At 43.6% G+C, this 13167-nt stretch overlaps 1 long non-coding RNA gene across 1 annotated transcript in view; it reads right to left on the reverse strand.

Annotated features, from left to right (window-relative positions):
• The window catches only part of LOC308156653, a 56361-nt gene extending 43408 nt beyond the window's left edge, over positions 1 to 12953 (reverse strand). Inside the window, exon 1 of the long non-coding RNA XR_013937422.1 lies at positions 12737 to 12953. This is a non-coding gene — a long non-coding RNA (uncharacterized lncRNA). The remainder of the gene's footprint in view (positions 1 to 12736) is intronic.
• Positions 12954 to 13167: the final 214 nt, after the last annotated feature.

Raw genomic sequence — 13167 nt, forward strand, 5'->3', positions numbered from 1 at the left:
TGGAGAGGCTCGCCCTAAAAGTAAAGCTCTCTGAAAACACACAGGAACCAGGTGGCCCTTCTCTGTTCCATTTACTGCTGGTGACAGTGTGCCCAGTGTGTGTGTGTGTGTGTGTGTGTGTGTGTGTGTGTGTGTGTGTGTGTGTGTGTGTGTGTGTGTGTGTGTGTGTGTGTGTGTAAGTGTGTCTGTGTGCGTGCGAACGTGAGTCCTGGACAATGCAACAGACAGACACACCGCTCACAATCAATCGAGTAAATCAGCCACAAAACTACATTCCCTAGTGTTAACATGGCACACTTCCATCAATAGCAATAGATGACTTATGACTTCAAAATGAGAATGACTCCCTCCGTTACTGACATCACACTGCTCTGCGAACCTACAAGTCTGTAACTCTGGTATTTGAGGCTCCATATTGTGGTCCCTCTGACACACACACACACACACACACCCACACACACACACACACACACACGCATGGGGCATGCCTGCTGTCTTCAGTTTGGTAAATGTAGTTCTCTCGCCCGGGGCTGAAACTGCAGAGGACATTTGAGACATTCTCCAGGGTTCCCCTTTGCCCTGCCTCTGTTCAAGAATGGTACAGTATGTACTGTCCTGAGGCATACCATTTTAAAACATACGCGCGCACACACACGCACAGCACACACACACACACACTCACACACACACACACACACACACGCACACACACGCACACACACACACACACACACACACACAAATATATATAAATATATATAAACATAAACACACACAAAGAAAGAAACACAGAACTAAAAAAAGAAACATCATATCCCTTCAAACCGAACTACCCTGAGGAACTACAATACAGACTTACAGAACACATAATCCTTCGACAGACACTACAATTAATACACAGGTACATGACAGGCAAGAGAAAAGAGCAAGACCTAGATAATAGAGGGTTATTACCATTCCTCTCTGTAGAGGAAGTGTCAGACATATAAAATAGCCCTGTAGCAGATCCAAGACATCTCCCAAAGCCCATGATACTACTGACAGCACTCCCCGATAATGCACCGACATGCAACCCTGCTTAGAGACACCAGAGCACATAACCACACCACTCCCAGTCTCCCAGTGTTCACATCAGCTCAGTCGCCCCACCACAGCATCCACACTCGGTTCTCTCCCAGTCTCAGAACACTCATTAACCACTCATTAACCACAGAAAGTGCTGCACAGAAATGTGCACTTGTTTTCACCTTATCTCTGCTGTGTAGTCTATGCCAGGCAGGAGGATGCATATTCCACTGTACCATTAGTGTTTCGGCAACAGATTGGCCTAATGCTGACTCACTGTATACTGGACAGAGCAACAGCACCACAGATTCAGCAACAAATATGCTGCCATATGGACTAGGCAAGGCCTAAGCTTAGCTCCAAAAATCCAATACCCCTACTCTCTCCCTAAGTTCTGAGTGTTGGCTGTGTGCAGGCAGTGGCTGACTGGGTTTGGGGTCGGGGCTGGAGCTAGTGCTAGAGGATGGAGGCTGGGGCTGGGCTAGGGCTAAGGAGGGCTGGACCGAGAGGCTGGGGCTGGAGGCCTCAGGGGAAGAGAGGGCCAGAGGGCAGCAGTGACAGAGCAGGGAGAGTCAGCAGCTCAGACTGAAATAATTACCTGTCAGGAGACAGACCAGACTGGCAGCCTTCCTCAGCCATGGAAATTCGTCTGGGAAGATTAATGTGCCTCTCACAAGCCCCCTCTCTCCCTCCGTATCTCTCCCTCCCTCTCTCTCTCTCTCTCTCTCTCTCTCTCTCTCTCTCTCTCTCTCTCTCTCTCTCTCTCTCTCTCTCTCTCTCTCTCTCTCTCTCTCTCTCTCTCTCTCTCTCTCTCTCTCTCTCTCTCTCTCTCTCTCTCTCTCTCTCTCTCTCTCTCTCTCTCTCTCTCTCTCTCTCTCTCTCTCTCTCTCTCTCTCATAAAACACAACCTCTCCATCGATCTGTATTTCCACCACTCTTTTCCTTACTTGTTCCATTCAGATTAGGCCTATATTCTTTATACTCTGTCCTAGCTATAATCTCTCTATCCCAGCGATCAATAGCCAAAGTACCGGGTAGGAGAGCACAGAGAGAGAGAGAGAGAGAGAGAGAGAGAGAGAGAGAGAGAGAGAGAGAGAGAGAGAGAGAGAGAGAGAGAGAACTGACTAGCAGGCTGGGTGAGTGAGCGGGTGAGCGAGTGCAGCCGTCCTGAGGGGATGATGGAGAGTGAAAGGAAACGTGGTGTGACAGGAGAGCCCAGCCTGCAGGGGCCATGCTCAGGCGGAGGGAACATGTGAGCCCTTTCGCAGTAATCGCTGTTTGCTTTTTCTGCCCACATATGACGCTTCTCCACGCAGCATTATAACTCTTTCCACATTGCCTCCAACGGAGGGACCGACATTATTTCCGAGGAGCAGTATGTGTGTTTACGAACAACCAAAATGCGGCCCAGTGATTTAATCAGACACTTGGGGTGATTTGGCATTCATGGAAAATGGTGAGGTGATGCAGCAGACACAAATAAGTTACTGGTTGGCTATGTGAGCAGTACATAAAACAAAAAGGTCTGGTATGTTCCCCAGACAGAACACTCCACCTGCTAATGGGAATGTAATATCGGAGCCTTTAGGGACCACAGCAATTAGCAAACACTGGCATTCTGCTGCTATCTTATCTAAATGACTTTACAACCATCCTATGGAAGCTCCCCAGTCCAGCTCCACTATTGGCAGGTGTCATGAGACCTTGCTGTGCCAGCACATTAGTATTTCAATCATCATTACTCCCCCTCTGGGTCTAAAACAGTTGTTGATTGCACAGTAATCTGCACAGGTGTGACCTTGCGCTCTCACACACACACACACACACACACACACACACACACACACATCCATATCCATATCTAGCAATACTCCAATTGCCTGGGGTCTGTCAATGTGATAGAAAGGGCCATTGTTGAAGATCCAGCACTGCTTAACAAGGTGTGTGTCACCAAGAACATCTATACTGTAGAAATCAATTGGGGGATTCAAATTCATCTTTAATTCACTTCATCAAAAACACTCAGTGATCTTTGATAAAGGCTATCTAGACATTGAAATGACAATGTGATAATGGAGGTGTAAGAGGAAGATTGGAAATGCAGGAGGGAGGCTAGACTGTCTTTCATGAAAAATGTTCTCCATTCAGCAAACATGTCTTCCTGCTATCCAAATTGTCATTTGGCCTCCTGGTGCCCAGATCACAAACTACAGACTGCCAGCTACTAACAACCTACTAACTGAGTGCATTGCTCAGTTTACCTTTATTCTTTATCATATCCCAATGGCTCTACTCATAGACTGGAATGGAAATATATATTTTTTTTAAACAAAAAAACTGCAGTTTGGGATAGACAATGGTTTCAGTTGAGAAAAGAATAACACAAGGCGATAACTACCAGGCCCATAATGACCACAAATATGATGAAGATTATGGTGTATGATGTAGGACAAAACCACTATTTCAGACACAACCCAGTGGAGAGATACTTTTACTAGCTGATTCTATACCGTCTAATTATACTCAGAGATAAACACATTTCTTTAATAGAGCACAGCTAAGACAAAAATGTCAATCGTATTTTTAACTTCATCATCATGTCAGCAGGGGCCTGGGGCCGTTGGATTCTGCTAAACTTAAATCTGTGTCAGTCAAAGGCCCAAGGCCAATGAGCGAGAGATGATTGACACAAGGGATCTGGGAAGACTGCTTTTAGAGTTACCCTTAAATTACTATCTGACCATTACTGACTAAATGTAACACTTTGACAAATGGAAATAAATGAGAATGTCAATTCAATGTCAATTCCCCCCCAAAAAAGGCAGCACGTCCATACATGGACTGCCGGCCTACAGTATGTTTATTCATAATTCTAACCTACAGGATAGAGACTTCTTGAGAATGTGCAGAACCACAGAGCCATTCACCTGTCTATTAAACATTAGGGGTGGGCATCGACGATCGATAATTGATCGATAAGGATCTTGGTCGGTCACAAAATAAAACATTTGGTCGATCACAAAAAAAAAAAAAAAAAAAAAAAAAAATTGTGATCGACCAAATGTTTTATTTTGTGATCGACCAAGATCCTTATCGATCAATTATCGATCGTCGATGCCCACCCCTACTATTAAACATCCATCCCTCTTTATCCCTCTTCATATCTCATCACTCTGTCAACTCTCAGTGCTGGTTTTTCCTCCGAGGGGAGGAGGGGCTTGTTATGACAAGCTGGAGCATTTCACAAACACCTGTTTTGTCGTTAAGTGGTCCGGGCTAAATGACTGGAGGAACAATGAGAGCTGACTCAAGTATCTGATAAATAAAGACACACATGGGCTTGTGTCTGAAGGAGGCAGGGCCAGACTGGGAAAATCATTCAGGCTGGGAAATATAGTGCAAAATATAGTCCCAGTCAGGCCATTTTTTAAGCAGGGGGGGTCTGGGGACTTAATTTCCTGCATTCCGTAGAATTTTAATAATAATGAGCCAACAACTGCTTAGTACAATGTACTGTTATGAACCTCAAATAAAACCAAAAGGTGGCGTTTTCACGTCTTTTCCGGGATGTCATCTCAACGACTTTAATGACCCGAATACAACCGGCTGTTTTTTAGGTCACCAAAAAGTCGTTGAGATGATGTCCTGGAAAAGACGTGATAAAAATCACCAAATCGCCATGTGATCTGGCCTAGTCCTGGACGTCTCTGAAAGGCGTCATCACAACGTCTTTATGACTTTTTGGCTAACTGCTCAATCCCCATGTCGGCTGTGATCTGGCCTACCCGAATCGCAACAGAGTTTAGACAAAACCACGCCCACTTCCGCATGACGTGCGCGTCGCCCGCTGCGTTGCTATGGACACCGCAGCTCTCGGCCGTAACCCTAACCCTAACCATAGCTAGCATACATTTTCCTAACCCTAACCCTAACTAATTTTACTAATTAACCTTATCAATTAACCTAACATGTCATTTCGCAGTACAACAATATTTTAATTATGAACAATAACTTTCAATTACAAAAACTGGAACAATTATCTAATTATGACCAAAAACTTAACAATTAAATATTTTTTTACAAAACTTTAACACTTCAATAACTTTAACAGTTAACACACACAGTTAATGTTGAGATATTCCCCAACTATGAAGGTGACATCGCTGCGGATGTCCCGCCTCTTCACGGCTTCTGTAATTGAAAATAACATATTGTTAAACTTATAAGCAAACATATAAGCAAACTTTTAGCTTAAAATAAAAAACCTATCAATAACATCAATCAAATGCACCATAAGGCCATCTATATGGTCGGACAACCGCGATTCAACGGACTCGCCACAGCATTCTTAGCAGTTATACTTTTTGAGAATGAAACAGATCATTTCCAATCTATCAAGTTAACAAGTCGCTAGCATTGGGCTACATGTTAACATTAGTCGGTTTAAACCAAGCTAGCTACTTATTCAGTTCGACATGCAGCTAAAACTCATTGGAAAACGGCAGGGTTTTATTATCTGTTAAACAATGTCTGTCTTTCTGCTGGCAATTACGCTTAGCTATAAAGGTAATTATCAGAATTCCTACTTTGCTACTTCTTTCAACTGACTTCATTTCAAAAGGTTTTCTTCTGCATTCTGTATTCCTCACACAGAAAAGCATCCTGTCAGTTGGCTTCTGTTTTGTCCTGTGAGCACGAATCATGTACACGGATATCTGTTCTGCACAAATCAACATTTATGTATCAAGCTGTAGTCTCAAATATTTAAAAAAAAATCTGTTTCATAATCAAATCAATAATTGTCTACTGTTTTAAATAACAATTATTGTATTGGATGAACGACTTTGTTACACTTTTTACAGTGTAGTGATATGAGAATTGAAAATCGTGTAGACCACATTAACGTCTTTCTTTCAAGCTGAACAAATATTATCAAAATGATTTTTTATGACATTTGATGTTACCACATTTTCAAACAGCTTGTAAATCAGCACAAATTATGTTTCCAATGTTACACAATAAACATTAATTACAATCATTTAGTTATTTCAGCGGCAAAATATTTTTCACTAAGATTTTTGGTTGAAATAGATATTCTGGGCCAGATTGGACTAGTCATGATATGGCCACTATCAGGGTCTGTCCGTGTTGCTCTCTTTCAAGCTGAACATCAAAATTAAAATTAGTTTTGTGAACGCATTTTCAAACAGCTTATAAATCGGCGCAAATTATGTTTCCGATGTTACACAATAAGTGCTGGTCGGAATTAATTTTATTTTAACCTCGATTACAACCATTTAGTTATTTCAGTGGCAAAGTATTTTTCTGTAGAATGAATTTGAGTTGAAATAGGGTGATATTCTGGGCCATACTACCTAGTTGTGATATGACTTGATCTGGCCGTTATCGGGCTGGTCCGAATTCGTCCGGATCCATTGGTGCTTGCTGGGAACACTTTGCGTTGTCGCATTGATTTTAACAATACAATTATGAGCTCAAAGTATGAGCTCACTGACTGAAATTTTCAACAAAACGCATGAATTGTCAAATTATACTGATCACTGATCAAAGGGTTAACTAGACTAGCCAATTATGCCACCAATGTTTTAGAGGAAATTAGAAAGAGAACAACCACTTTTATTATTGATTGTCTACTCTAGTTTCTTGGTAGCTTTAACATTGGGCTTTCGACAGGGGACGATGATGAGATAAGGTTAGCTATAGCTAGCATGTTTATTTTTATCACTGACTAACCTGGTGGTCCTGTGCGTGAAAACATTTAGTTGATTTTGCCGCATTTAGCGGCATCTCCAAGGGCCTTTCTTATTTTCCCTCTCCCTTTCTGCTGCACCCTTCCTCATTTTTCCACCGTCCGTCTTCAAGCGCCGGTTATGCGTTATCAATCCTGTCCCAACTGTCAACTTGGTAACAAATGATTAGGAGAGCTTAAGTGAGCCATGGTCAACAGAGGGTTACAGACTGTCTCTCTATCTCGCTCTGGCTTCCTCTTTAGGAACAACTCAAGCCTCAGGGGCCAGGCACAGTCCTGGTGTGAGACCCACGGCTGCTCTGACATTGCCCTGAAGGCAGGAGGCCCAAACAGGTTGAGCAGTGGTGTATGATCCCCCAGCACTGCTCCTCTCTCCACACGACAGCACAGTCACGTGTGTTACCTGCAGAGCCGTCACGTGTGCTACCTAGGGAGGATCAGGCTGGGAACATCTGGATATGTTCTAGGGGCTGTAACCCTAGGAGCTCCCCAACACTCTTAATCCCCTTAACAGTACATTGTTTATTTTGGTCCTTTTTCTCCAGTCATTAGGCAGAGTTCTTAGAAACGCTCGCCAGGTTACGGAGTCTGACACCGTGAGGCCCTGCCGAGGGGCCGCTGCACGGGCAAAACAGAAACAGACATGGGGAGTGGGCAGGTAGTTCACAGTGTTGTAAGCATGACAGTTACCAGGGTTGGGTCTAAAGCAGTGAGTACACTGAGAGAGCACAGAGACTGCCATTCAAGGGATTTAATTGCATACTAAGGAGGCCTCAAAATAAGTCTGTTTCCTCATTTTAGTCACCCTTTATTTGAGGATAGTGATTCAGCTCATCTCCTGGCGCCTGATGCAGCTCTGTGTATCTATGGCAGAGAGACAGAAGGGGAACTAAAGGTGGAAATTAAAGAGAGGGAAGAGAGGTGGAAGATATATAAGGTGTAAGGTGATATAAAGGATAGAGAGAGGTAAAAATAATAATAACATACAGACAAAGAGAAAGGGTATAATGGAAGAAAAAAAGATGTAGAGAGGGAAGAGAGAGGCAGGGAGAGAAGAAAGAGATGCAGAGGTAGCGAGAGGGGGCCAGAGAGGGAGAGAGAAAGATGGGGCCGGAGCGGGCATATTTTACTACTGACAGCGGGCGTGTGGTCCGGCAGGCGGGCTGGGTTAGTTTATTAGAGTTGTTTCTTTTACGAGGGGCTAGCCTACCTAACAAAGCCAACAGGTTCAGACCAGCTATCTCTGCCCACAGACCAGCCTCCAGCAAACTGATCCATAAAGGACTTTACTGGATCATTCCCCCATAAAACCACTCAGACATACAGATTCACTCACACACATGCACACTAGGACAAATACACACTCTCACACATACACATAGAGAGCAGGAATCAGCATTCTCACACTCACACAAAGAGATGATTTGCTCATCCACTCCTCTGAATACACACATACACGGCATTGAACTCTCATATGGCAGCCCTGATAGATCATAAAACCACATGTATAAAGAAGCTTCGGTATGCAGTATGCACCTAGTCATTGCATTCTCAGAATCCTAAGCAGACAGAAAAGGCATAAAAGCCAGCCAGGGCTAACTCCTAAAATATATGTGTATGTGTGTGTGTGTGTGTGTGTGTGTGTGTGTGTGTGTGTGTGTGTGTGTGTGTGTGTGTGTGTGTGTGTGTGTGTGTGTGTGTGTGTGTGATGCTGTCAGGACAGGCGTGAAGCCTTACTTTCTCTCTCTACAAAGAAAAAGGAGGTGATGAGATCATTAGAAAGAGGGAAAGAGAAAATGAAGGAAAAATGCAAAGAGAACACAGCAGTCCAGCAAAAAGCATAACCATTTGAACTGTTGCCCTAAGCAACAGCCTGCAGTTTACAGGAGAGGGGTGCTCCTATTTACCACCCCCTTCAGCTTCTGTTCAAGTTAGGTATCTCAGAAGTGCCCAAAATTATATTTTATACAGATATTTCCCATCCCCCTAAAGACTAAAGATATAGCATACTCTGCCATGGCCCATTACACTAACTGAATGACCATGATCCTCCCAAGCCCCTTAACTGTATAATTGCATCATTTGGCTGACACACCGTGACAGTCATACTAACTCTGAACCCATGCTCTACACTGAAAAAGGAGGACATGGACTTTCCATTCAAACTGTACTTCCTCTCTGCATACACTCTCAGCTGGTAGGAGTTGTTTGCATTGCCACTGTTGCCTTAAACTTTGTTTGTTCAGGGATTACGTGCAAAACCTTTGTTAAATGGCTTGTGACCACACCAATCAAATTGTCTTTTCAGGCATAAGCCGCATGTCACGAGTGGCTCAGTGCTGAATTTGGATGAGTTGTATGTCCCTCCTCGCCCCCCACTGCCTGACTCTGTCGTGAACCTTGACCCATGAAGCGTCACCAGCGACAGTGACCTCAGCGCCTGCTTCTGTAAACACAAAGAGCACGACCTGATTCCCCGACCTTAACACTCACACCCAAATTCTGCTCCTGTCAGAATGACACATCAACATGGCCGTGTTTGGAAACTGGACAGATCTCTCCATCAACGAACCAGCGGCTTCCCCTAGCACATACGATTGTAGGCCTATGCCCCTACACCGATCGCCGGTTTATGAATTCTAAGAATTCAAAAATCTTGACAGCCTAAGCATTTAACTTCCAACAAACATGGATATTATATTTCAGCATCTGTACGACAACAGACAAAATACAACACTCTGACTTTTCTTGAAGTTGAATCAGTAATAAATTAAAGCTCACGGTCACGAACACACCCTTCTTAGGAAGGAGGAGACTGAACCAACCATAGACGCAGAGGGTTGTAGTCAGGGATGCTCCGATCTGGATTTTTGGGGCCGATACCGATCACCGATTTGTTTCCTCAAGATCAACCGATACCGATACCGATTTTTAAAAAAATACATAACTGACTGGATAGCCTAAATATTTTTTGCTTTTTAGACAAAAGTTTTGATCCATTAGGCACCAAGCAAACGCAGACCCATTTTTATGGCATAGTAAAGGTCTGGCCTATCACCCAGTTAGGGCCTGAAGCCCAAGTCAGTCGATATGGCTGTATAAAAGACATCATAAACGTGGCCTTCATGGTTTACATACTGTTACGTCCTCCTATGTTTTCTGTTCAGTTATCTGTCTTCCCCAGGAAAAAAAAAAAAAAATCGGTTTTTGCGATCGGCCATTTTTGCCGATCACCGATCGAGTCATTTGGAGTGAAATCGGCCGATTTAAATCGGTGGCCGATAAATCGGAGCATCCCTAGTTGTAGTAGGAGATGATCCACAGGTGAAGAAGAGCATGTGGATCGGAAGGACAGTACCTTATGTCCCGGCACCAATGTAAAGAATACTCACATAATGTAACAAACACAGGGGCAATGGAGTAACTGACAAATCTTCTGCAACTTAATTTACAGTCCTAATGATTGCTAACAACTTTATTGATGCACAACAGCACTATGGTGACAAAAGTCAAGTCAGTTAGAGACTTTTCCACATGAGCAACTCCATGGTAACATCAGTGGCCAGTCATCCACAGCCACTGGCCGTGGCAGGGTGACCTTCAAACACGCCTGTTGTTTTTTTCCATGGAGGTCAGCAGCTAAGAATGTGAGGCATGCAGAGTCTGAAACATGCCTCTCCTCCCACCAATAACCCCCACCCTCCTTTCTCTACATGTTCTATGTCCATCTCACTTCCTCTATCTCTGTCTCTGTCTCTGTCTCTCTCTCTCTCTCTCTCTCTCTCTCTCTCTCTCTCTCTCTCTCTCTCTGTCTCTGTCTCTGTCTCTGTCTCTCTCTCTCTCTCTCTCTCTCTCTCTCTCTCTCTCTCTCTCTCTCTCTCTCTCTCTCTCTCTCTCTCTCTCTCTCTCTCTCTCTCTCTCTCTCTCTCTCTCTCTCTCTCTCTCTGTGTCTGTCTGTCTGCCTGTCTGTCTGTTTCTCTTTTTAGTGAAATGAACTAACTACTGAACTATCGCATCTCTCTCTCTCTTCCTCTGCCTATCTCTACCCTCTTCCCCCCCCCCCCCCCTCTGTTACAAGTGTGAATGAGTTCACTTGGACGCGGTGCCAGGACTGTGTGAAATTCACATTGGTTAAAACTCCCAGCTGCACCTATCTTTGCAGAGATCTGTGAAAAAAATAGGGGGGCTATTTTAGACTATTTCCCTGCAGGATATCCTTTTGGACACCATGTGTGTTTTCAAACCCCCCAGTACATACAAGCTACATACTGGGGTTGATGGCCAGCCGTTCTATGGGTACATCAACACAGGAATGTACAGTACAGTCACTCAGGGCATTAGTGAACACAAACAACAATACGTTGGATTAGAATACAAGGCATTTACAAAGCCGTTGTTAATCAGGTGATTAACCATGTTAAAGCGCCTGGGCAATTAAAGGATATGAAGCAGTTATGAGGTCAAAAGAAGTAAGTCTTTCATAAGCATTTGCTCCCTACAGTGAAAAGTTACAGAATAATCTCTACATCAAATAATGTTTTATGTGTTCAACAACCCTTGAATCAACATTATGCTAATTTCTTGTGTAGCCTGCTGAGCCCTACTATGGTCCAATGTCTTGAAATAGGTTACACTGAGCTCTGGTCCATTTGTAGTTCGAAAAAAGGAACCATACAGTAACTCCAATCTCTATACTAAGACAACATCCTTCACGTTAGACACTTTCATAAGCCATGTGCCTTTGGCACACTATCTTGAGAACATTCAACCTATGACACTGACCCAAAAGATACCAGAAATATGATATTATACAAATATGGCAGAGGCTACTTCCATAATAGTGTAATATCAAAATGTGTTGGAAGCCCATCCTGAGTTTACAGTTAGACTTAAAGACTAGAGCAAGGCTATGGAATGTTTCATAAAATTGCCAGAATTTCACAGTGTTTTGAATTTATGGTTGTCTATGGGTCTAAGACGCACACATAAAACAAACACCTACTGTAGAAAATAAACTCAACAAAAATTCCTGCATTTCAATGAAATCCTGGGACAATACAATCAAAAGATAATATAAACAAATAAATATTCATATGTGAATATGGCATTTATTTGAAATGCATTATTAAGAGCAGCATTATACACTGACCATTGCAAGTTTTATCTAATTAAATCTGTTTGACAAACTGAATATAGTCTACAAGCTAATTCAGTGTGTTCTCTCAGGGCTGGGAAATACTTGGTCCAACCAAGCACTTTCCCTGAGGTTTTATGAAGCTGTTACCTCTGGAGCCCAATCAGTGCAGCATGGAGAGACAGTGGTGCAGTGTCCTCTGCTGCTTCTCCCCTGTGTGTGTGTGTGTGTGTGTGTGTGTGTGTGTGTGTGTGTGTGTGTGTGTGTGTGTGTGTGTGTGTGTGTGTGTGTGTGTGTTTGTGTGTGTGTCTATTTCTGGACGTGTGAGACGTCTGGACGTCTGAACACAAAGAGACACAGACATGCCCCGGGAGAACGACAGCAGCTGAGCCAGTCCAAAACTGAACCACAGACCCACAGCTCATCATGCAAACACACACACACACACACACACACACAGACTTTTACAAAGGTACAGTATATGTACGTGTGTATGCATGTACATGTGTAAGTATGCACCTTAACTATACCTTTCTGAAAATATATTGTAAAAATATTGTACACAAATAACATATCTGTAAAATATATCGCAGATACAACACATTTTTAATTAAATGAATTCAGTGACTCATCCACCCCCAGTCCCCAGCCCCTAGCACACACACACACACACACGCGCACAGACACACACACACACACACACACACACACACACACACACACACACACACACACAAACAAACTTGGGCCATGAGTAATGCACTTACCTTGTTCTTCACAGGTCTGCCATCTGTCATCCTCCTCTCTGGCCGGTGAAGTTTGTTTCTCTCTTCTCAAGACGGAAGGCAGACATTTTCCAAACACACTCCCTGCACTTTTGCTCGTTTGTTCTTTTCTTTAAGTCTTTCAAATCCAGTTCTTCCACTCTCCTGCCAAGTCAATCGCTCAGCCGGTGCCTAACAAAACACCAATGTTAAACAGAGAGTAGGAAATAGACAGAGAGCGAGAGAGACCACAGAGAGCGTCCATAAAGGCCTGTGCATGCAGACTCAAAGCGCCTGAAAACAGAGAGTCACAGAGAGCGCGCTCCAAACAGAAAGGCACACTCTGAAATGAACACGGCTTCTTTTCCACTGGCTCCCCTTGTGTGGGACTCCAGCCCCTACTCCCCCTCCTCCTCCTCCTCCTCCTCCTCCTC

This window comes from Nansenia antarctica (genome assembly GCF_963989245.1).
Source record: "Nansenia antarctica genome assembly, chromosome: 4".
NCBI classification, from domain to species: Eukaryota; Metazoa; Chordata; class Actinopteri; order Argentiniformes; family Microstomatidae; genus Nansenia; species Nansenia antarctica.